We start from the raw sequence: 22,286 nt of genomic DNA on the forward strand, positions 1-22,286 counted from the left end.
CAGCGACCTCAGTGGTCATTAGATATCGTGAGAGAGCAGAATGGAACGCTCCGCGGAGCTCACGGACTTCGAACGTGGTCAGGCGAGTGGGTGTCACTTGTGTAATACGTCTGTACGCGAGATTTCCACACTCCTAAACATCCCTAGGTCCACTGTTTCTGATGTGATAGTCAAGTGGAAACGTGAAGGGACACGTACAGCACAAACGCGTACAGGCCGACCTCGTCTGCTGACTGACAGAGACCGCCGACAGCTGAAGAGGGTCGTAATGTGTAATAGGTAGATATCTATCCAGACCATCAGACGGGAATTACAAACTGCATCAGGATCCACTGCAAGTACTATGACAGTTAGGCGGCAGGTGAGAAAACTTGGATATCATGGTCGAGCGGCTGCTCATAAGCCACACATCACGCCGGTAAATGCTAAACGACACCTCGCTTGGTGTAATGAGCGTAAACACTGGACGATTGAACAGTGGAAATAGGTTGTGTGGAGTGAGGAATCACGGTACACAATGTGGCGATCTGATGGCAGGGTGTGGGTATGGCGGATGCAAGGTGAACGCCATCTGCCAGCGTGTGTAGTGCCAACAGTAACATTCGGAGGCGGTGGTGTTATGGTGTGGTCGTGTTTTTCATGGAGGAGGTTTCCACCCCTTGTTGTTTTGCGTGGCACTATCACAGCACAGACTTACATTGCTGTTTTAAACACCTTCCTGCTTCCCGTTGTTGAAATTCAATTCGGGAATGGCGATTGCATCTTTCAACACGATCGAGCACCTGTTCATAATGCACGGCCTGTGGCGAACTGGTTACACGACGATAACATCCCTGTAACGGACTACCCTGCACAGAGTCCTGACCTGAATGCTACAGAACACCTTTGGGATCTTTTGGAACGCCGACTTCGTGCCAGGCCTCACCGACCGACATCGATACCCTCTCCTCAGTGCAACAGTCCGTGACCAATGGGCTGCCACTCCACAAGAAGCCTTCCAGCACCTCACTGACGTATGCCTGCGAGAGTGCAAGCTGTCATCAAGGATAAGGGTGGGCAAACACCATTCTGAATTCCAGCATTACAGATTGAGGGCGCCACGAACTTGTTAAGTCATTTTCAGCCAGGTGTACGGATACTTTTGATCACATAGTGTATATCTAATGCTATATAAACGTTTTTTCCCCATAAACATGCAACATTTTGTGTCTCCGTTATGTAAAACGTGTCATTAGCTACATACGTAACCGCCGCAAAAATCTGACGCCTAATTATCAGTCATAGGTATATAAATAATTTTCAGCTGAAATTGGAATGTTACCAGGTAGTAACAATTTTCAGTCTGAACAATAAGAAGGTATTCAAGACAACACAAAAGTGCTGATATGTTTGGGTAAAGGAAAACTAAACGAACAGTGTCTTATATGAAGCGGAATATATCTCCAAAAGTTTTATATTACCGACCGCTCGGCAGTGGCCTCGTTAGCTGAGGTAAATACCATGCTTACGGGGTTGCCCTCCGGCGGAACTATCTGACAACTTGGCGGGAAGTAATCAACGGCTTCATCAACTCGGTACGTATTCCATCTCGCTCCGGTTGTCCCGTTAGCCCCCGTTACAGCCGAGAGCAGGTAATAACGCCGAGAAACGCCGAATTATGCACTACGTGGTCTTGCTTGGAGTACATGAAGTCACATACCAGGAAAGTAAATAACGACCGCTTTCCCAACAGTAATTATCATCGCGGCCGCTGAAACTCAGGCAACAACACATGCATTTACTCTTTACTTAGTTATTGTTACACCTGTTCTCTTTACTTAGTTATTGTTACACCTGTTCTCTTTACTTAGTTACTGTTACACCTGTTCTCTTTTCTTAGTTATTGTTACACCTGTTCTCTTTACTTAGTTATTGTTACACCTGTTCTGATGCAGTGCCCTCCGCCACACACCGTTGGGTGGCTTGCGGAGTATAAATGTAGATGTAGATGTGATGAATAGCGAGCGCAGGCGAGATGCCGCATAGACCTCTCAGAGATATGAAAACAAACAAACAAACGGGTGTGAACTACATTACAACGAAGGAATTCATGAGTCAAAACTTCCATGATGAAACGCATAAGATTTACTTTAGGTACCGATGTAGAACACAGAGGAGAACGTATGTCCGGAGGCCCCTTCATTACACGTCGCTGTTGCAAACGGTTATCACGCCACGACACATTCACAAATCTGAATACAGCGAAGAGACACATCAATGGCTGGAGCGACAGTTCTTAATTTTGTGAAAAGAAAATGCGCACAAGAGGTGTCTGAACTCTCATCACCCCCTTCGTAGTATAACGCCGTGACCACACAACCAAGACACGACGGTCATCAACGACACTCGATATTGCACGTGTGTGTGGTTTTTTTGTTCCCACGAGTCAGTACATGTTTGGTCTGCGTTCAGTTTTTGACGCGCTATCCAATCGGCCAACTTACCACTAAATACGTGGGGGGCGGGAGGGGGGGGGTGCGATGTAGCAAGAAATAATTTAGTAACAGAATGCTGCTATTAAGGGGGGTAGGACGCCAAATGGGACGAAATGGAGCAGGAGAGGCACCAGAGGAAATTTAATTTCCACTGTCTATACTTTCACAAATAAATTCAGAAAACTTCGTCAGTATGATGAAGGATTCAGGATTCACACTCAAAGCAGTGTTTGAAGTCCAAAAACATAACAAAATAAATTTTTTTACATGTGAAATTTTATCTTTTGTTTCACTTATTTTTGATACACTTTTTGCTGCAGTTACACTTTTCTTCATAAGTACGAGAGATTCTTGGAAAGTTTGGAAATTTGTGGATATTTCTATGGAACCAAACTGCTGAGGTCATCGGTCCCTAGGCTTACGCACTACTTAATCTAACTTAAACTAACTTACGCTAATGACAACACACACTTACATGTCCAAGGGAAGACTCGAACCTCCGACGGGGTGAACTGCGAGAGGGCTTCTTCGAAGAGTTTTGCACAGCATACAAACCATACTTCAGGTGTATGAAACTCTATAGATTTTTCCAAATATATTAAGAACTGTGGTAAAAATTAAGATAATTAACTATAAAATTGAGTTTTTTCATTCATTTTTTCGTAAGTTAAATAAATTCTACAGTTTCATACACCTGTAAGTACGGTTTGTATCCTGTGAAAAATTCTTCGAAGAATCTCTCTTACTTATGAAGAAAAGTGTACCTCTAGCAACAAATGCAGCCAAAATAAGTGAAAAAATGATGAAATTTCACATGTAAAAATTTTTATTTTGTTATGGTTTTGGACGTCAAACACTGCGTTGAGTGTGAATCCTGAATCCTTACTCGTCACGCTGACCACGTTTTATGAATTTATTTGTAAAAGTATAGACAGTGGAAATTAAAAAGTCCTGTGGTACCTCTCCTGCTCCAAGTCGGCCCGTTTGACGTCCTACCGCCCCTTAAATCAGCTCAAACATCCACAGTACCACAAAACTGCTACAGTTCAATTAGGTAGCCATGTGCGCGCTTGCCACTTGCCACTTGTTTGTAGGGTGCTACTAAAACAGAAATGTGGCGGCACATAAGAAATAACAAATAACATTTATTTAGAGTATGTTACAAAAAGGTACTTTGGTACAATTTCATTCATGGGACTTATGTTCTAAACACCATACAACGATATCTAAGTTAATTTGCTGTCTCTTGGCAGTCTATGATATTATGCAGACACTCAACGATCCTTTGTTCTCCTTTGACATCGACTGCTAAGTTGGAAGGTAGTTTTCAGAGTACTGTATTGATGTCACGGCAGGCAATGAACTGAACTGTCTAACTGGGGGTCAGTAATAACTGTTCAGCGTCACTTTCGTACCAGGTATGGTGTGGATCCTCCTACAGCACAGAGCATGGCGGGAACAATTTCCAGAAAAAAGTGGTTTCTGTAAAGACAAATCACCGGGCCATCCCAAAGTGTCTGACACAGACATCGAAGGCATCCGCCACAGTTTCACAAGTAGTCCGCAGAAATCCGCCCGCCCTGTAGCTCGATAGCTCAGCATGGACGCAACCCCTCCCCCCCCCCCCCCCCCCCCCCCACCATGTCCGTCTGGCGTGTGTTGCGTCGACGTTTACACATGAAACCATACAAAATTCAGCTATTGCAAGCTCTTTGTGAAGGTGACAAACAAGTGTGTGGAGTTTTGTAATTTCGTTCTTGGCAAGATAGAGGATGACAGTTTTCTTCCACACTTAGTGTTTAGTGACGAAGCAACATTCCATTAAAATGGACAGTTCAGTCGTCATAATGCGAGATTATGGGGTACGGAACAAACACATGAAGTTGTACTACGTTAGAGGGTCTCTCCAAAACTTAATGTGTTATGTGCAGTTTCACGGGAAAATGTGTATGGTCCATTTTTCTTTGCCGAGAACACTGTTATAGGAAGCACATATCTCGATTTGCTTGACAACTTTCTTTTCCCACAGTTGGAGACCGATTTGAACGACTTCATTTACCAACAGGACGGGGCACCGCCACACTAGCATCCGGAAGTGCGGAATTTTTTAAATCTAAGGATTAGTGAACAATGGATTGGTTGCACTGGACCAGATGATTCAGCCTTACATTACTGGCCTCCAAGGTCACCGGATCTGGCTGTATATGATTATTTCTTGCCGGGGTTTATAAAATATTCTTGTTTATGTACCTCCGTTACCAACAACAGTGAATGAATTATGAAAGACACGTCACAGACCGTTTATGACACCAAGGTAGTCTTTAGTAGTAGCTAAGGGCTGTAATACTACCGTAGGTTACGGCAGACTATAGTAAGTAAGCGTAGACTACATTAGCTCTCCTAGTGGCTTTGGTCAGTTAAGGTCGCAAGTGTTGCATACTTATCAGGCGTTACCTCATTTGTTTGCATACACTATTACTGCCTTACTAGATTTCCCTCGAAACCGCAAGCAGCTGTGGAATATGTATAGCTCAAGACATGCTTGCTAGAGTGTGGGAACAATTTGAATACCGAATTGACATATGCCGCGCATCTCATGGGGGGGGGGGGGGGGGTGATATTGAAAAGGTATGAAAAAAACTGAGTTTCCCGTTCATCAAAAAACAAAATTCATTGTACATGTTTATTAGCTTCAGAAATATAATCGGATGATTCTTTTTGATACACCCTGTACTGACTGCAGAGATTACAAAATGAAGCTAAACTGTACAATTTTAATGTCGTGGCTTTAATCGGCGCTGGTCGTCGGAATGAATACGACATTAGCAGTTCGTTAAGGCCTGTTCTGCGGCGAGAATCGGATCCGCGCGCCCTGTATTTGACGGCAGCTTTTTGATTAATGGCCTAGTGGAGCAAACGCGTGCTGCTGACGTAGTTTCGATCTCAAATGTGGTTCCGCATCCCTCCCATGCAGTTCCGGCGAGTAAACGCTCGTTGGAGAAAAGTCATTACGGGAATGAGCCGCTTCATTCGGGGCCGATATTGAGCTGGGTGGAATAATCTGCTCGTCAATGAAGCCTGCGCACGACTGGCGCGCTCGGAATGGAATAACGCACTGAATAACTTTTAGAAGAGGCAGGAAAAAAAAAATAAAGAACAATAGAGGAGTTTGGAGCAGAGGCAGAAATGCTATTTCGTTGTGTAAGGCGTTTTCGAGTTATGAAAAACACGTTATAGCACCGTTTATGACACCAAGATAGTCTTCACTCGTAGTTAAGAGTTGTAATACTACCGTAGGGCCGGCCGAAGTGGCCGTGCGGTTAAAGGCGCTGCAGTCTGGAACCGCAAGACCGCAACGGTCGCAGGTTCGAATCCTGCCTCGGGCATGGATGTTTGTGATGTTCTTAGGTTAGTTAGGTTTAACTAGTTCTAAGTTCTAGGGGACTAATGACCTGAGCAGTTGAGTCCCATAGTGCTCAGCGCCATTTGAACCATTTGAACTACCGTAGGTTACGGTAGACCATCGTAAGCAAGCTTAGATTACATCAATTTTCCTAGTGGCTTTGGTCAGTTAACGTCGCAACGGTGTCATCTGTACGTTAGGTGTGCTGCATACTTATCAGGCGTTACCTCATTTCTTTGCGTACTCTTATCACTGTCTTACTAGATTCCCTTCTAGAAACTGAGTGAGCATACGTAAAGAGCCATGGAACATTTTTTTTCCTACATAGTTATCCCGCTGCCTGTTCCTTAAAAATAAACAGTATTTGTAGCAAAATTGAAACTGTCAACGTTTAAGTTTGGTTTTATTCAAAAACTGTTTATTTGTAACGTGAAACAGAGGGAAGGTGCAAAAATAAAAACAGTAGAGATTTATCACATAGCGCTAGAAAACGCAATTTCCTCAAAAAAGGCAAAATTTAAGAAAAAATGCAAAACAAAAATATATCAAACATCCCTTCAATACTTCGTCGAGCTTATATAAATATGTTTCTGTTATTGCTAAACAACTTTCGCACTAACCAGTAATAAGAGAAAACTCGAGCCTTTGATCATGACAAAGGACGTTCTACTGAATACAGATAACAAAAATAATTATAGAAAGTTTTATGTTTGTGCATGTAAACTGTACATGCATCAAAAGTAATTGCTTTACTTACATAAAAGCGCAGAAGTTACGTAATCAACTAATTTTCATTACTTGTGAAAGGCAATTTATATCTTACTTTTGCAGTACACTCCGCAACCTTTTCGTTATGAGTCCTGTGCTTCGGTTTACCGATGTTCTTTTGTTTGGTGTATTCGGCTTCTCTTAACCCTGACCCACCACTTGCCGAAAATTCCACACTGCCATCTGTTGATCAGCAGAGCTCGATAAAGGTATCGCGGTCTTTCCAGAGCTCACGAAGCGACCGAGTCCGTAGTTGTGTGGGCGAGATACGGAAACAACTACAGATTCGGCTGTTTCGTGAGCTCTGGAACGACCGCAATACCTTTATCGAGCTCTGCTGATCAACAGATGGCAGTGCTGAGGGGGTTGGGGTTGTTTTGGGGAAGGAGACCAGACAGCGAGGGCATCGGTCTCATCGGATTAGGGAAGGACGGGGAAGGAAGTCGGCCGTGCCCTTTGAAAGGAACCATCCCGGCATTTGCCTGGAGCGATTTAGGGAAATCAAGGAAAACCTAAATCAGGATGGCCGGTCGCGGGATCGAACCGTCGTCCACCCGATGGCAGTGTGGAATTTTCGGCAAATGGTCGCTCAGGGTTAAGAGAAGCCGAATGCACTAATGGAAAGAACAATCTATATTTTGTACGGATACGAAATGGACCAGTTTCTCTTTCACGCATTCATTTATGTTTCTTTCCTTACCAATACTATCGACAGTCCTACCATCTACTACGTCATTTATGTACTGTTGTGGACTGGCGAGACAGCCAATCCACAATGACGGGTAGCCGAAAGGCACGCGTTTAAGCTCACGCAGGTTGGCGTGAGGTCTGGAACAGGTCAAGGATATGAGACTAGCAAAAATAGTACGTATCTGTTGGAATACTTAACTTTAATCCATAATTGGTGAACATCGCTCTTGACGGTACATGTTTTACAGCATCAATAGTAACTGGTAATGGCGCCTTGCTAGGTCGTAGCAAATTACGTAGCTGAAGGCTATGCTAACTATCGTCTCGGCAAATGAGAGCGTAATTTGTCAGTGAACCATCGCTAGCAAAGTCGGCTGTACAACTGGGGCGAGTGCTAGGACGTCTCTCTAGACCTGCCGTGTGGCGGCGCTCGGTCTGCAATCACTGATAGTGGCGACACGCGGGTCCGACGTATACTACCGGACCGCGGCCGATTTAAAGGCTACCACCTAGCAAGTGTGGTGTCTGGCGGTGACACCACATATACCGTACCAGAAACACCGAACAGTAGTTTTCGTAGGGAGCAATTCTAATCGTAGTATACGATGCAGAAGTTCAAAACGCGATCTCATTCTTCAACGTTTCTATATACTCTACAATCACATTAGATTGTGTAGATATTCTGCATCGCTATATTCTTGTGGTTCACAGCCTGGTGCAATCCTTGGCAGATAATGCCACTCAGCTGACTTCTCTCCTGTAAGTGCACAGCACCACTGCTGTTACATTTTTCCCTGTTTTCAATGTTTTCTGCTTGCTTAAGCCGGTATTATGGCGCTAAGTAAGTTTTAACGTTTTCAAGTGGGAAATGGCGTATACTTTTCTGGTTACATAGCATGTCCGACATGTGAAGTTGTCATATTTTCCCACAGTGAAGATGGTCCATGATCGAAACCGGTAGAGGATAAATATGTTCTCAAATAGCTCAGTGTGTATCATGGATTCCTCCAAGGGCTTTGGAATCCCTTTTTTTGAAATTTGACTGACCATTTAGTAGCACAGAAAACCTCAGCCCACTCAACCAGAATTTTTCTTACAGCCTCATATCAAAAAACAAGTGTCTACGAACTAAATGTTTCTTCTTAGTATCTCTGTTCTGCTTGATGCGGTGGAGTACAGTTTGGCCCATCACATCTTTTGCGTTCACAGTATAAAATACCGTGGAGAGACATGTGCGATCTGTAGTAAAACGGGAAGAAATAGAGAGGATGTTACTTGCATTGGACACGCAGTGACATGAAATGGTTGAAATGGCTCTGAGCACTATGGGACTTAACTTCTGAGGTCATCAGTCCCCTAGAACTTAGTACTACTTAAACCTAACTAACCTAAGGACATCACACACATCCATTCCCGAGGCAGGATTCGAATCTGCGCCATAGCGGTCGCGCGGTTCCAGACTGTAGCGCCTAGAACCGCTCGGCCACCCCGGCCGGCGGGAGTGACATGAGACTCAGTTGCAGGGGTTCGATTTTCCCAGCAGCATTTTCTGTTGTATAGCATCGCCGTAGTGTGTAAGGTGTCTCCACGCGAGATATGCTCCACTGATATTTTGGAAGTGTTTGTGATATTATGAGCTGGGGATCCACTCATCCAGCTTACTGCGAACAGGAAGCAGGACGTTTATTTCGATGTTCTCGGTAACCAAGTGTTGCCGTTTCTTCTACAGCTTCGTGCTGGGGGTGCTGTGCAGTCTTCCTTTTTCGAGGACATGAGCGGAGCTTACACAGCAGGACGCATACATTCCTAGATCAACGCTCAAGCGCATCTAGATTGACCCGCTAATTCATCAGGTCTTAAAAGGTAGTGTTAAACGTTACTAGCATGATTTCACCTGTGGGTACAATCTTTTGTCCGATGTGGTCATAACAACAAAACTTCCTCTGTCCCTCTGCACTAATGTACAGTTGGAAGGGTTTGAAGTTTGTAACGGCAGAGTTCTTAAAGTTTCTCTCTCTCTCTCTCTCTCTCTCTCTCTCTCTCTCTCTCTCTCTCTCTGACACACAAGTGCCATTAAACGAAATGCGTTTCGCTACTTAACAACAGCGCGTGTCGAGGCTATGTTATCATAAAACTTGAGCCGCGGCGTTTCATTTTGTGATGCTACGGCTCGGATGGGTGGTAACCCGACGTCGACCCCCTGCGCGCGCCTCTCCCCTGACGCTGGGGACGCTGAGTGATGCGGGCAATTCGTCAACCGAGCCACCTCTCCGAGCCCCGGTGACAGTCGCCACCAATTGAATAACGCCGCCGCCGCGCCGTACCACCCCCACCCCCCTGCCGCCACCCTCCCCCGGTCACGTGCGTGCCGCACGCCAGCGACAAAAATACGGGGGGAATCCCCCGGGCGTAGTAAAAACAGGGTGTGGCCTCGGGAGGGGCTGGCTGGCCCCCTTCCAGGCGTGTGGATCAACTTGCACGCTAGTGCTCGCGCCCTCCGGTTTTACGACCGCGAGCTGCCGGCACGCGTAAACAAAGGGGGCGCCAGGAGACTTGGCGCGCTCTCGTTGTAAACATTCACCCCACCCCTCCGCCTCTAGACGACAAGCGCCCAAATGGAGGCGACTTTCGCATCCGTCTGTGACGCTAATCAGCTCAGAGGGATGTTGAGATAATGAATGGGGAATCGAGAGGAACAATCTGCAATGTCCCCTCGTCCAGATTCCACAGTGTAAATTACAGCACATTACTCCCGGGCTGGTTAAGACGAGAGTTCCAGGCAATAATGATCGCAAGGTGAATATTTCACTCTGCAGACTTAAACGGTACCGGATAGGGCGCAGCAGGCGCACGGCCGAACCGAGTGGTGTCAACAGACTCAAAGGAAGGCCTCGGCGCTTGTTCGTGACGTCCCGGCAGCTAGGCACGGCGAACGCCAGGTCTGTTGCAGGCACACTCATAATGGTGGTGTCTTCCTCTCTGACACAGGAAAGTGTGAAACTATTGGCGGTAGTTGACCAACACACATTGTTCTGAGAGATTTCTGCAATCAATTAATTGTGCCATTCATTACACTTCTTAACAAATAGTGTGCTCCTGAACTTAAATTTCCACTTGTTTTACGGATTGACATACAAAAACAACTTCACGGTCCAGCAGCAACAGAATTCGTGCTTCTTTACCTTATTTGTAAATCTGAGGAAGCTACGTTTGTACTGGGTTGATTTTACAAGAAACTGTGAACATATTGGTGCTCTTCTTTAGGTATCTTGGTTGACTATGGGGTGAGGAGCACTGAATGTTAATGAAATATCTTGCGATTGTACTCGTTGGCGGAGGGGGTGGGGACAGAAGAAGAGGCAAAAGAGAGATACTTGTTTTATAAAATAATTTTTTTTTTATCTTATAAAGTTTCTCCTTTCAGTTGCAAGAAGGGAATATTTATCTTTTCTAATGTGCATGTTGAAAAAAGTTTAAGCTCAGCAGTATTTTAGATGTATGAAGCTATTTTGTTTCCTGTTTAGAATTCATTTCGTTGAAAACGACTGTAATCTAATGACTGGCAACAGTTGGACATTTACACATGTAAATTAGTTCACATTTCCAGTGACGATGTCAAACGAAAATAAATAAAAGAAACGAGTTCATTGTAAGGGGGTTGGGGTAAGTTTCGATAACAAAATGGATTAAGTAAATATAGTTACTTGAATGTTAAATATCCGAAGCTTGCAATCGGGCAAAGCATCTTGTTATATTGATCTACGATGTTTCGACAGGATTCAGTAATACAGAATTATGATCTTCATTTATAGCTTTACGATAGTAAGAAAATCTTTCATCTAAATAAAACTGCAGAATCCAAAATAATACCAAACATTTTGTCCAAAAATAAGAGATTTATAGTGATAAGCACGCCCAGGCGTTTCTGCCTGCAACATACATGGCGTTCGCCGTGCCTAGCCGACGTGGCGTCACCAACAAGCGCCGAGGCCTTCCTTTGAGTCGGTGTTGGTGGTGTTCACTTCACACACCCAGGCGGAAGTTGCCGAAGATGACCGACGCTGACTCGCCTAATGACAGCCGCCTGCACAGCCGTGACGATCTCTGGAGAATGTGCACAGACTGCTAAGTTGCAGTGTGTGTAGCGTGGATAGCTTCCCTCTATACACCAAACGGCCGCAGTTCGTGGTCGTGCGGTAGCGTTCTCGCTTCCCGCGCCCGGGTTCCCGGGTTCGATTCCCGGCGGGGTCAGGGATTTTCTCTGCCTCGTGATGCCTGGGTGTTGTGTGATGTCCTTAGGTTAGTTAGGTTTAAGTAGTTCTAAGTTCTAGGGGACTGATGACCTCAGATGTTAAGTCCCATAGTGCTCAGAGCCATTTGAACCATTTTTTACACCCCAAACCGCATCAAAGGTGTATATAATTTATCCAGTCAGGCCATCTAAACGTTACAGCGTTCCTGGTCGCAGAAACAAACAACACTGGCCCCTAAGTTTTGTAACATCAGGCAGATTGAACATTTAAGTTGGACAGATGCAAGAGATGCTAGAAAATCATATGTTTTTATGAGCGAAACGTAGTTCAAAAGTATTTTTGTTGGTCATAAATCATATCCAGTGTATGTATGCTCGGTGTACAGTCGTTTTTGTCTTACAAGGGGATCCTCCATGCTGTAAATCACGGATTTTGATGCGTTTCAAATATGTTGTAGGGGCACTTACCCTGAGTACCTGGCTATCCAGTTTTTTAACGACGTACAGTACTTTTTGAGAAAATCGATTTGAAAGTTCATTGCACGCTTTGTACATCCGTAACATTACGTATATTCCGAGCAAGTCAGCGTAGCGTAGCGCAGCGGTAAAGTTTCACGGCTGCCGCGGTGGAGGTACCGAGTTCGAATCATGCTCGTGTACCCTTTTTTCCAAAATCGACCGAATTTTTCAATTTTATTTTAAAGAATATCAACAAAGAGTGTAAGGTGTGCGAAATTATAAATATATATCGAGTTATTAATTTTCTTAAATATTCATCCCGTTTGTGGTTTGCAGATGAAGTTCCAAGTGTTCGTACAGCTCAGATGTTAAGTCCCATAGTGCTCAGAGCCATTTGAACCATTTTTTACACCCCAAACCGCATCAAAGGTGTATATAATTTATCCAGTCAGGCCATCTAAACGTTACAGCGTTCCTGGTCGCAGAAACAAACAACACTGGCCCCTAAGTTTTGTAACATCAGGCAGATTGAACATTTAAGTTGGACAGATGCAAGAGATGCTAGAAAATCATATGTTTTTATGAGCGAAACGTAGTTCAAAAGTATTTTTGTTGGTCATAAATCATATCCAGTGTATGTATGCTCGGTGTACAGTCGTTTTTGTCTTACAAGGGGATCCTCCATGCTGTAAATCACGGATTTTGATGCGTTTCAAATATGTTGTAGGGGCACTTACCCTGAGTACCTGGCTATCCAGTTTTTTAACGACGTACAGTACTTTTTGAGAAAATCGATTTGAAAGTTCATTGCACACTTTGTACATCCGTAACATTACGTATATTCCGAGCAAGTCAGCGTAGCGTAGCGCAGCGGTAAAGTTTCACGGCTGCCGCGGTGGAGGTACCGAGTTCGAATCATGCTCGTGTACCCTTTTTTCCAAAATCGACCGAATTTTTCAATTTTATTTTAAAGAATATCAACAAAGAGTGTAAGGTGTGCGAAATTATAAATATATATCGAGTTATTAATTTTCTTAAATATTCATCCCGTTTGTGGTTTGCAGATGAAGTTCCAAGTGTTCGTACAGCGGTCACGTCTTGTATTACCCGAAATCGATCTCCGCCCATTATCGTCCCCTCTCCCGTGAATACCGTTAGCCGTAACGGGAACCCCAGCTCCTAGTTGCGGCCAACGAGGATGCGAGCTGAATTCCTTTACGTTCGCACCTAACTACAGCGTCAGTTGCTCGCAAAGCGTCTCTAGTGCCGTGTGTTAGAAAAATTCTGTGAAATTGAAGAACCAAGTGTTTCTGCAGTAGTGCAGCTAGAAGAAGATCCACAACTAGAGGAGTTGAACGAAGAATCAAAAGGCGAAATCACAAATGCCACTAAATGTGCCGAAAATCTACTCCGCGAGCAGGATTCGAACACGGTACCTCCAGCGCGGTAGCCGTGAACCTTTACCGCTGCGCTACGCTGACTTTCTCGGAGTATATGTAATGTTACGGATGTACAAAGGGCGTAATGAACTTCCAAATCGGGTCCTCAGCGTAAGTCCCTGTGCAACATATTTGAAGCGCGTCAGAATCCGTGATTTACAATATGGAGGCTCCCCTTGTTAGTAATGAAACAGTTGAAATGTTGTTCTTTAAGTATCAGCATATTTTCACTTCTAATATCTCTGGTACGTAACTGCCAAATTTCTACAGCGTATTTTCTGGATCCTCATGGTCACCTGGGATTTCAGGCAGACGACTTTATTAATGTTGACTTCTGTGCTGTATTTAGTGTGTCTCAATGTAGCGACAAAGCATCAGTTTGTACAGAGCCGTTTGAAAAACAATGACCGAACGAGGTGGCGCAGTGGTTAGCACCTTGGACTCGCATTCGGGAGAACGATGCTTCAAACCCGCGTCCAGCCTTCTTGGTTTAGGTTTTGCGTCATTTCCCTAAACCGCTTCAGATAAATGCCGGGATGGTTCCTTCGAAAGGGCACGGCCGACTTCCTTCTCCATCCTTCCCTAATCCCATGGGACCGATGACCTCGCTGTTTGGTCCCCTCTCCCCAAATCACGTGATGGGTAACCAGGCGCATTTTCTCTGGTGTTGCGGCAGATATATGCAATTACGTTTTTGCAGTGTGTAGCTGCACTCAGCCCACAAAAATACCGCTCATCATGTCTTTCTTGCAACTCCCAGTATCGACGAAAAGCGTCGGTTTGTTTCCCGTTACAAACAAAATGATGTTTTAAAGCTGAATTTTACCTGCTCATTCGAAAGAGCAGATCCTTACGCGAGACGTGCGATGGTGACAGTAGAACCGTTCTGCAACCTGTCGCAAACGGCGGTTCCCCGGAGTTCCTCCATAGTGTTTCACGAAAAGAGCGTCTACTTTCCTCCGGGCATTGCCAATTGAGTTCACGCAGCATTTCCATAATACTCGCGTGTAGGTCGAACCCACCGGTAACGAATGTTGCCGCACGCCTCTCAGCTGCTTCGACGTCTTTGTTTAATCTGATCTCGTGAGGATCCCAAACACTCGAGCAGTACTCAAGAATGGGTCGCACAAGTGCAAAGACTAAGAAGAATTTCCCATTTGTGATTGTTGCGTAGCATCTACCTCTCCGACTGATGCATATTTTACGTAAATTAAGATGTTGTCGGCAGGGGTTTACAAACTTCGAACAGTTCTTCCGCAGGATTTAGAAAAACAAAAGACAAACAAACACCGTCCGAACAGGGCTTGAAGGCCCAATGGTAACGACCGGCCGCCGTGTCATCCTCATCCCACAGACGTCACCAGATGCAGATACGGAGGAGCTTGTGGTCAGCACATCGCTCTCCAGGCCGTTGTCAGTTTTCGTGATTGGCGCCGCTACAGCAAACCGCAAAAGTGCTCCTTCTCCACCTCATGGGGGCACTGCAACTATCAAGTATGTGTCTCATCAAGAAGTAAACGTATCTGCTACTGAGATTCCAAGTGTAGAGGCTTTCTCGGCAACGTTTCATATCTCCATCTTCAGGCGAAAATAACGACTAGGAAATTGTTGGATCGGCAGTTCTCGACGATGCTCTTACTCAGCTCATAATATGACAAGACTTCATCATATCCCAAAAAATCGTTTTTTGGATCTGATTTTTTTAATGGCATCTTCGGATTAAGAAATGTTCTACAGCGTGTTTTGGACACACTCGCATGTAAAAATGTTCTTTGATTAAAGGTAGTTATTTCCGTATATAGTCATATTAAGGCCTGCTCTATGTTGGTCTCCGTCCAATATCGTTTCTGCTGGGTTTCGGAAAAGACTTATCTTAACTGTGCAGACCCGTTCTATCTCTTGGTTTCATTAACCCCTTTTGTCCGAAACTCGTTGCATGTCGTTTTCTTTCCTCGCTCGATGAATCAATCTAATCATCATGTATACGACACAAAATGAAAGACTTACATAAGAATCGTTACATAACAAAGTAACCCCAGTGATATGCAGCTAGCGAAAATGTGCTTCCGCCCAAAATGGGCGTTTGGATAGCCTAATGTAAGACACTGTTCGGGACAAGCGCCAAGACCAGGTTCGAAATGGCTCTGAGCACTATGGGACTAAACATCTATGGTCATCAGTCCCCCAGAACTTAGAACTACTTAAACCTAACTAACCTAAGGACATCACACACATCCATGCCCGAGGCAGGATTCGAACCTGCGACCGTAGCAGTCGCGCGGTTCCGGACTGAGCGCCTAGAAACCGCTAGACCACCGCGGCCGGCAGACAAGGTTCGAGGCCTGGTACTGGTACAGATTTTCAAGTGTTACTTCAGCTGCATATTACGTCGAATGTCACATTAATCCTGAAGCCATTAAACGATAAAAATAGGTGTTGTACACGGTCTGCCATATGGAACAAGATAGCGAGCCACGTAAGCTGATAACCTCAATACACGAATAAAGACCTACCCTGTCCTGATTATGGACTGATTTAACCAAGACGCGTCGAAGTTAAATGTTAAATGAGAGACACCTAACGAGGCTCAAGTGCGCCCGTTTCTTCCTCTGCCTCACTAGTATATTAGCAAATTTTCTGAAGCGCCTTTCCTGAAGACCCTATTAACACCGGCACGTCACTGAATCACGTTCATTAATGGGAGGAGAATGAAATTATATCTGCCCTTTCGGCTGATGGCTTGAAGCGAGAACGGGAGGAAATGATCAACGACGACGCCGAGTGTAACAGCTTGGCATTATGAAGTGAGTGCGATTCATCGGTGTAATAACTACGCCTAGAGAAACAGTTTAGTTTCAACGACTTAGTAGTTCGGCAGCTTCTAATGTACGTAAAAAGTTAAACAACGAACGTTTTCCAGGCCACACAAAACTTTAGATGTCATCAGTACATAGTATGTGAGTTTACTTTAGATTTGAAAGACTATTCTATTAATCTTTAGACGTTTCTAGAAATAAAAAGTGTTTGCCACTTTCAGTGGACGTTTATTACAAATACTAAGATACCGCACCAGATATGCCCTTGCTAATTTACCTGCACTAACAAATATTTCATTTTCATGAAATTTTGGGTTCTTATTAGGATTCTGTTTAGTAATCCAAATCGTGACTGGACTATTTTTAGCTATACATTATACATCAAATATTGAAATAGCATTAATAATAAGAAACAAACACCCAAGATAATGGATTTCCAGCATGCCCAATAGATAACAGGACAGCAACATGTGTCAACCAGTATGATGCAGAAAACAGCCAAAGTTACAAGATTCAGTTATTTTGTATTTAATTGATGACAAGTTTCTTGTTACCTAAATCCAGTTTCAAATCATCCAAACAGACAAAATGGTATATTCCGTAGTACAGCATATGTCTGTCCTGCCAATGTCCATAAAAAATCTTGACTTTCATATACACGTACGTACAATCTTAACATGGTTTGCATGTAATTACGGACTATACCATTTTGTCTGTTTGGATGATCCGAAAATTCATCCCGGTGACACGAAACTAGTCATCAATTAAATAAAAAAAACTGCATCAATCGATCACGAAGTGCAGTAACTGTGCAAAAAAAGATTGCGCTATGAAGACGGCTACACGTTCAATACAATGATAGCTGAATCTAAGCTCAACATTAACTTATACATCATAAAAATATTGTACGGAAATTTGTAGCAGGTACGTGCAAAAATTGATGCTAGTCAGTTTCTACGAAGAACATGTCTGCTGTCGACTACTTAAGTTTAATTATAACCAGTGCGCATTGCAGACTGTATAGGGCGATTCAGCTGCCCCTACTACAGCCTACAACGTCTTCAAAAACCACTTGCGGGATTTTCATATTCTCTCCCTCTCTACATGCAAACTGTTAGGCCCACAGAAAAAAATGAACAACGCCTCCTTGTAGGAAATATAATGTAGTTAGATTTTGTAGTAGGATACGTTTTCGCTGGAGGACAAGGTTTTAGAGTTCTACAACATAAGTCCGTTTTAAGGTCACTTCTTAAAGTTTTCCTTAAGTAATTCGGAAACTACGGTCTCTAGCGGAAACGTATCCCAGTACAAAATTTAACTACATTAAATTTCCTATAAAATGGTCCTGTTTATTTTTTCTGTTGGTCTAATAGTTTGCATGTAGCGAGCTACAGATGTGAAAATCCTGCATGTGGTTTTTGAAGGCACTGTGGTCGCATAAGACCCATGGGTAGGAGCAGCTGAACCACCATATATCTATATGATCGGTGTTTAGAGTTGTTTTAAGAGACCCAACCTGGCAGTAATGTCTTTCAGTTTGTGTCGACTTCTGCCTGAGTGTATATTGTGCGTAATTAAATTCATTCTGACTTTAAATAAGAGGATCCCTACTTGTTGCACTAGTTTGACACTGAAGTAGTTTTCATTAAAAATCAATTGTTGCTCATGTGACAAGTTAATAAGTAAACAAGGGAAGCCGTAAAGCAGAACAGTTAAGGCTGTCATGGCCACTTGTTGGCTTCTGTCTCGGGTTTTTCTGCTGACGTTTGTTTAATGATTTTTCTGACATTTCGCCAGTCTACCATCAGCAATGTAGGATGAAGCTTTGACAATGCCAGCCGCTAGTGCTGGCGAAACGTCAGAAAGATAATCAAGAAAACGTCGGCTGCAGACGACGAGACGGAAACCAACAGACAGTTTGTCTAAGTCGTAAAAATTACTCAGATGAAAGTTTAGAAACTAATATAAGAGTATCTCTAACACTCTAGCGTGCACAGGATGTCCCATTTAGCTTGTCAAACCCAAACAACGTTTTGTCCAGAAGCAAAATTAAAAAAAAGTTAGCGCGAGTGTTGTTTAGCTACCAGGGTACATTACCCAGCATGATTGCCTTTCTTGTAATCTTGCTTTTAAAAAGAAATGAACAGCAGTATGTCTCTTTTAATATTAGATTACAAAACTGTCGCAAAATTTGCAACTGCAGTTGGTACCAATTCGGGGTTCCTGACAGTATGGTATTGTAGCATAGGGTGTCGAACAGGACGTTTTTTACCACTGAAGACCTTATAATTGTAATTAACCAGGGCATAAACTATAAGGTATAACTTCCTATGAATCAAAAAACGTATGTTTCTGGGGGTGTCCGGATATTTTTGATCACATAGTGTACGAAGTCATAAACAATGCAAGACGCTGCATGGTGTTGGCGTGGACGCACAATTATAAATAAATACTTGGAGAACAAAGGGTTTCTCCGGTAGTAAAAAATATATATGTTGCAGTTAAAATAAATAGATGTACAGCTGTTCATATCTTCATAACGGACAAAGTTACAAGAAAGGTAGCCGTGTTAATTACAGTACCCCTGATAGCTGGACAAGATTTGTGTACACTTTTAATTTTGCTTCTGGGCAAAAGTCTGGGTGGGCAAGATAACTAGGACACCCTCTATAATGAGCGAGGCAAAGTTGTATCTGAGACATTAGGGAAACAACGCTTAAACTGGGGTATAGCACTCCTCACTTTGGTCTCCCGTGCTTTCCCTAAGTCACATCGGATGCATGCCTGGACAAAACCATTAAAGGTTTTTTTCCTTCCCCTTTGTGAAATTCCTAGTCAGCGCCCTGTCTTCACCTTTAAACTGACTTCATTCCTTCCATCTGATGTCTAGTGATAGTCCGTTGACATCGGCGTCGAGTTGTAGAGGAGGAAGAATACCAAATAGGAACGATCATATAGAAGTGTTTGAGAGGTTGAAAACGAGGAATATCGTACGAAGGTAACAGCCAGGACACACAGATCCTCTATATACACTGTAAGCCCCGAAGATCGAAAATGTGTTACCACCTGTGAGTTATCTACAATAAAATCTAATTTACAGGTACAAGGCAGGTCGTTATTCGGAATATCTTTGCAATGAAAGGATCAAGTGTCACGAGGCCTCAGCATGACATAAATAAGTGGTGCCACATTTGTGCTGATTTGAGCGAAGTCTCCATTGTGGAGCAAGTATAGACACGCTAGCTAAATGTTCGGCTCGTCTCACCTTCAAATGGGCGCCACGCACCGGATAGGGAAGCCCCACCCCCATGGGACAGGCTGCTTCATCGTCCTCACCCTTACCTGTGGACAAAGAAAACACAGTAACTACGCGTGCCCCAAAAGAGCACAATATATCATCAAAGCGTCAGGCAGCAGCATGAGAACAAAGTAACATGTCCGAGAACAACAAGTAAGAAAGTCAGCCAATCTTGTATGTTTGTCAATAGGTGTGACATAATTAAGCTTGACTGCTGTGCATAAATTCATTCTGTGCTTTAACATACAGATACATTTTGGAGCAAAACGGTTCATACATTGAAAATAATACCAGCTCAAAAGCGAATGCGGAACTTTTAGTTTTTAAAGTTTATCGTTTATTTTGGAGTCTCATTGGTACGTTTTCATTTTATTTTATTTTTCTTATTAGTTTCTATCAGAGTTGATGATCTTTGAGCTGTATGTAGCTGCATGAGCAACCCATCGCGTTTATATTTAACTACACATACTGGTGAGAATTCTGGGCAACATAGTGAAGCCACAAATCGCATGAAAACCGACTAACCTGTATAAATGGCTCTCAGCACTATGGGACATAACATCCATGGTCATCAGTCCCCTAGAACTTAGAACTACTTAAACCTAATTAACCTAAGGACATCACACAACACCCAGTCATCACGAGGCAGAGAAAATCCCTGACCCCGCCGGGAATCGAACCCGGGCGCAGGAAGCGAGAACGCTACCGCACGACCACGAGCTGCGGACTAACCTGTATAAACCCACTTTCAAAATTAAGGAACTTTCGGTATTAAAATCTGGCGCACTGAAGATGAGACATGGATGTCAAAACATGTTTCAGTAGCTAGAAGAAAAACAGTGTGTTGCAGAAGGAGAAGTTTTAAAAAGCCCGAAAAACAGTTACTATACCAGGAACTAAAACGAAAAGAGCGGAATTAATATTTCACTTGCACGTTAAGTAGGAACATAATTCATATTTTCTTTTTTGGGGAGGAGTGTGAGTAACTTTTTTTTGGTGTCGTCGTTTAAACTCCGCCTTCTGCAAATTGGCATCTTTTTTTGTTGTTAATCAAAACATGTCTCTACAGCTACGTGTCATCTTCTGTGGGTCTCAATTTATTCCTCTAAAAATATTACAGAAAGTTAAGGGTTGTTTTCCGATTTTATGCCTAATAACTACATGCGCATTTTTTATTGCTTATCTGAAATTACATTAATTGTGATCATAGATTGGTACAGGTAGGCCACAATTTATGCCTTTACATGATTTGACAGCAAGCCATCTGCAAAGCAGTCTGAAAGATTTGCTTAGAGAGTTATTAATTTTGAAATATTTTTCTCCGAAAATAGTGGTCGTCTATGTCATATACTTGTTTTCCGTTGTGTAATGCATCTTGGGAGTGTTTTGCTTTTTTGATTGTAATTGCATCCACTGTTTTTCAAGGCTTTTACATTGTGTAATTTCATGTGAGTAATCAAAACAAAATAAAAACCGCACATATTATAATTTTGAGCCTAAAACAGAAAAATAACCATGTGCTTTGTACACTGTCTTCACGGAAATAAAGCGATAACCACAGAACATAACACGTTGGTGTCGAAACATGTTTGAGTAGATAGAAAAGAGAAAGACACTGCCGCAAAAAAATGCAGTACTCTCAAGAGTTGTGTTCATTGGCACCATGGTATTGTGTATGCATGAGGAAGGGTTGTAGTGTTAGTGATTCATTTGTCACGCTCATCAGAAATCAGATGGCGCTCAGAACTGTCTATAGAATCTTTGTTCTGACTCCGTAGGCACTAACTGTTCTGAATATAGAGCTGAACAGCGCTTGCAACATTCATTGTAGGGCACAAAAAAGCACCTCCGACGAGTGCGTAGTCCTGCTGAACAGCTTGTAAGTAGGCTGTTTAGGTTTTTATGTTGGTAACACCATGTAACGCTCTATATGAAAATCACTGACTGTTCTGTGTGCAGTCTGAGGCTGGTTTGCATTGTTGGAATTTGCTATTGTAGTGTTGGGCAGTTGGCTGTTAACAGCGCGTAGCGTTGCGCAGTTGGAGGTGAATTTGTTCACTTCCCAGAGCAGGCATTGGTCGGCGCTGGGAAGCGATGCATAATTAATGCGACTTGCGCTGCAATTGGCGTAATTGATTTTGCTGGAGGGGAAATGGAATTGTCGTGTGGCTAGGGTCTCCCGTCGGGTAGACCGTTCGCCTGGTGCAGGTCTTTCGAGTTGACGCCACTTCGGCGACCTGCGCGTCGATGGGGATGAAATGATGATGATTAGGACAACACAACACCCAGTCCCTGAGCGGAGAAAATCTCCGACCCAGCCAGGAATCGAACCCGGGCCCTTAGGATTGACAGTCCGTCACGCTGACCACTCAGCTACCGGCGCGGACTGCTGGAGGGGAAACCGAGGCGAAGAGTGGACTGGCAGAGGTCTCCGTACAGGTCTTCCGTTCCCAGCTTCCCTAGAGTGCGGACGTGGCGTTCTTTACTCAGCTTGCCTGAGAAAGAGTTAGCATCTCTGCAGTTTAGGACTTAGCAAACGGAACGATTGCGCTTGGAGATAGGAAGTTTTGATTCAGCTATGAACTGAGCAAGATAGCTACGAGTGAGAAGAAGAGCGCAGCCTTGCAGCACCACGAGGTCGGCGGACGTCCGCACAACGACACCGCTCCGCCACCCTGTATTCGGTG

The sequence above is a fragment of the Schistocerca serialis genome, chromosome 2 (genome assembly GCF_023864345.2).
Source record: "Schistocerca serialis cubense isolate TAMUIC-IGC-003099 chromosome 2, iqSchSeri2.2, whole genome shotgun sequence".
Taxonomy (NCBI): domain Eukaryota; kingdom Metazoa; phylum Arthropoda; class Insecta; order Orthoptera; family Acrididae; genus Schistocerca; species Schistocerca serialis.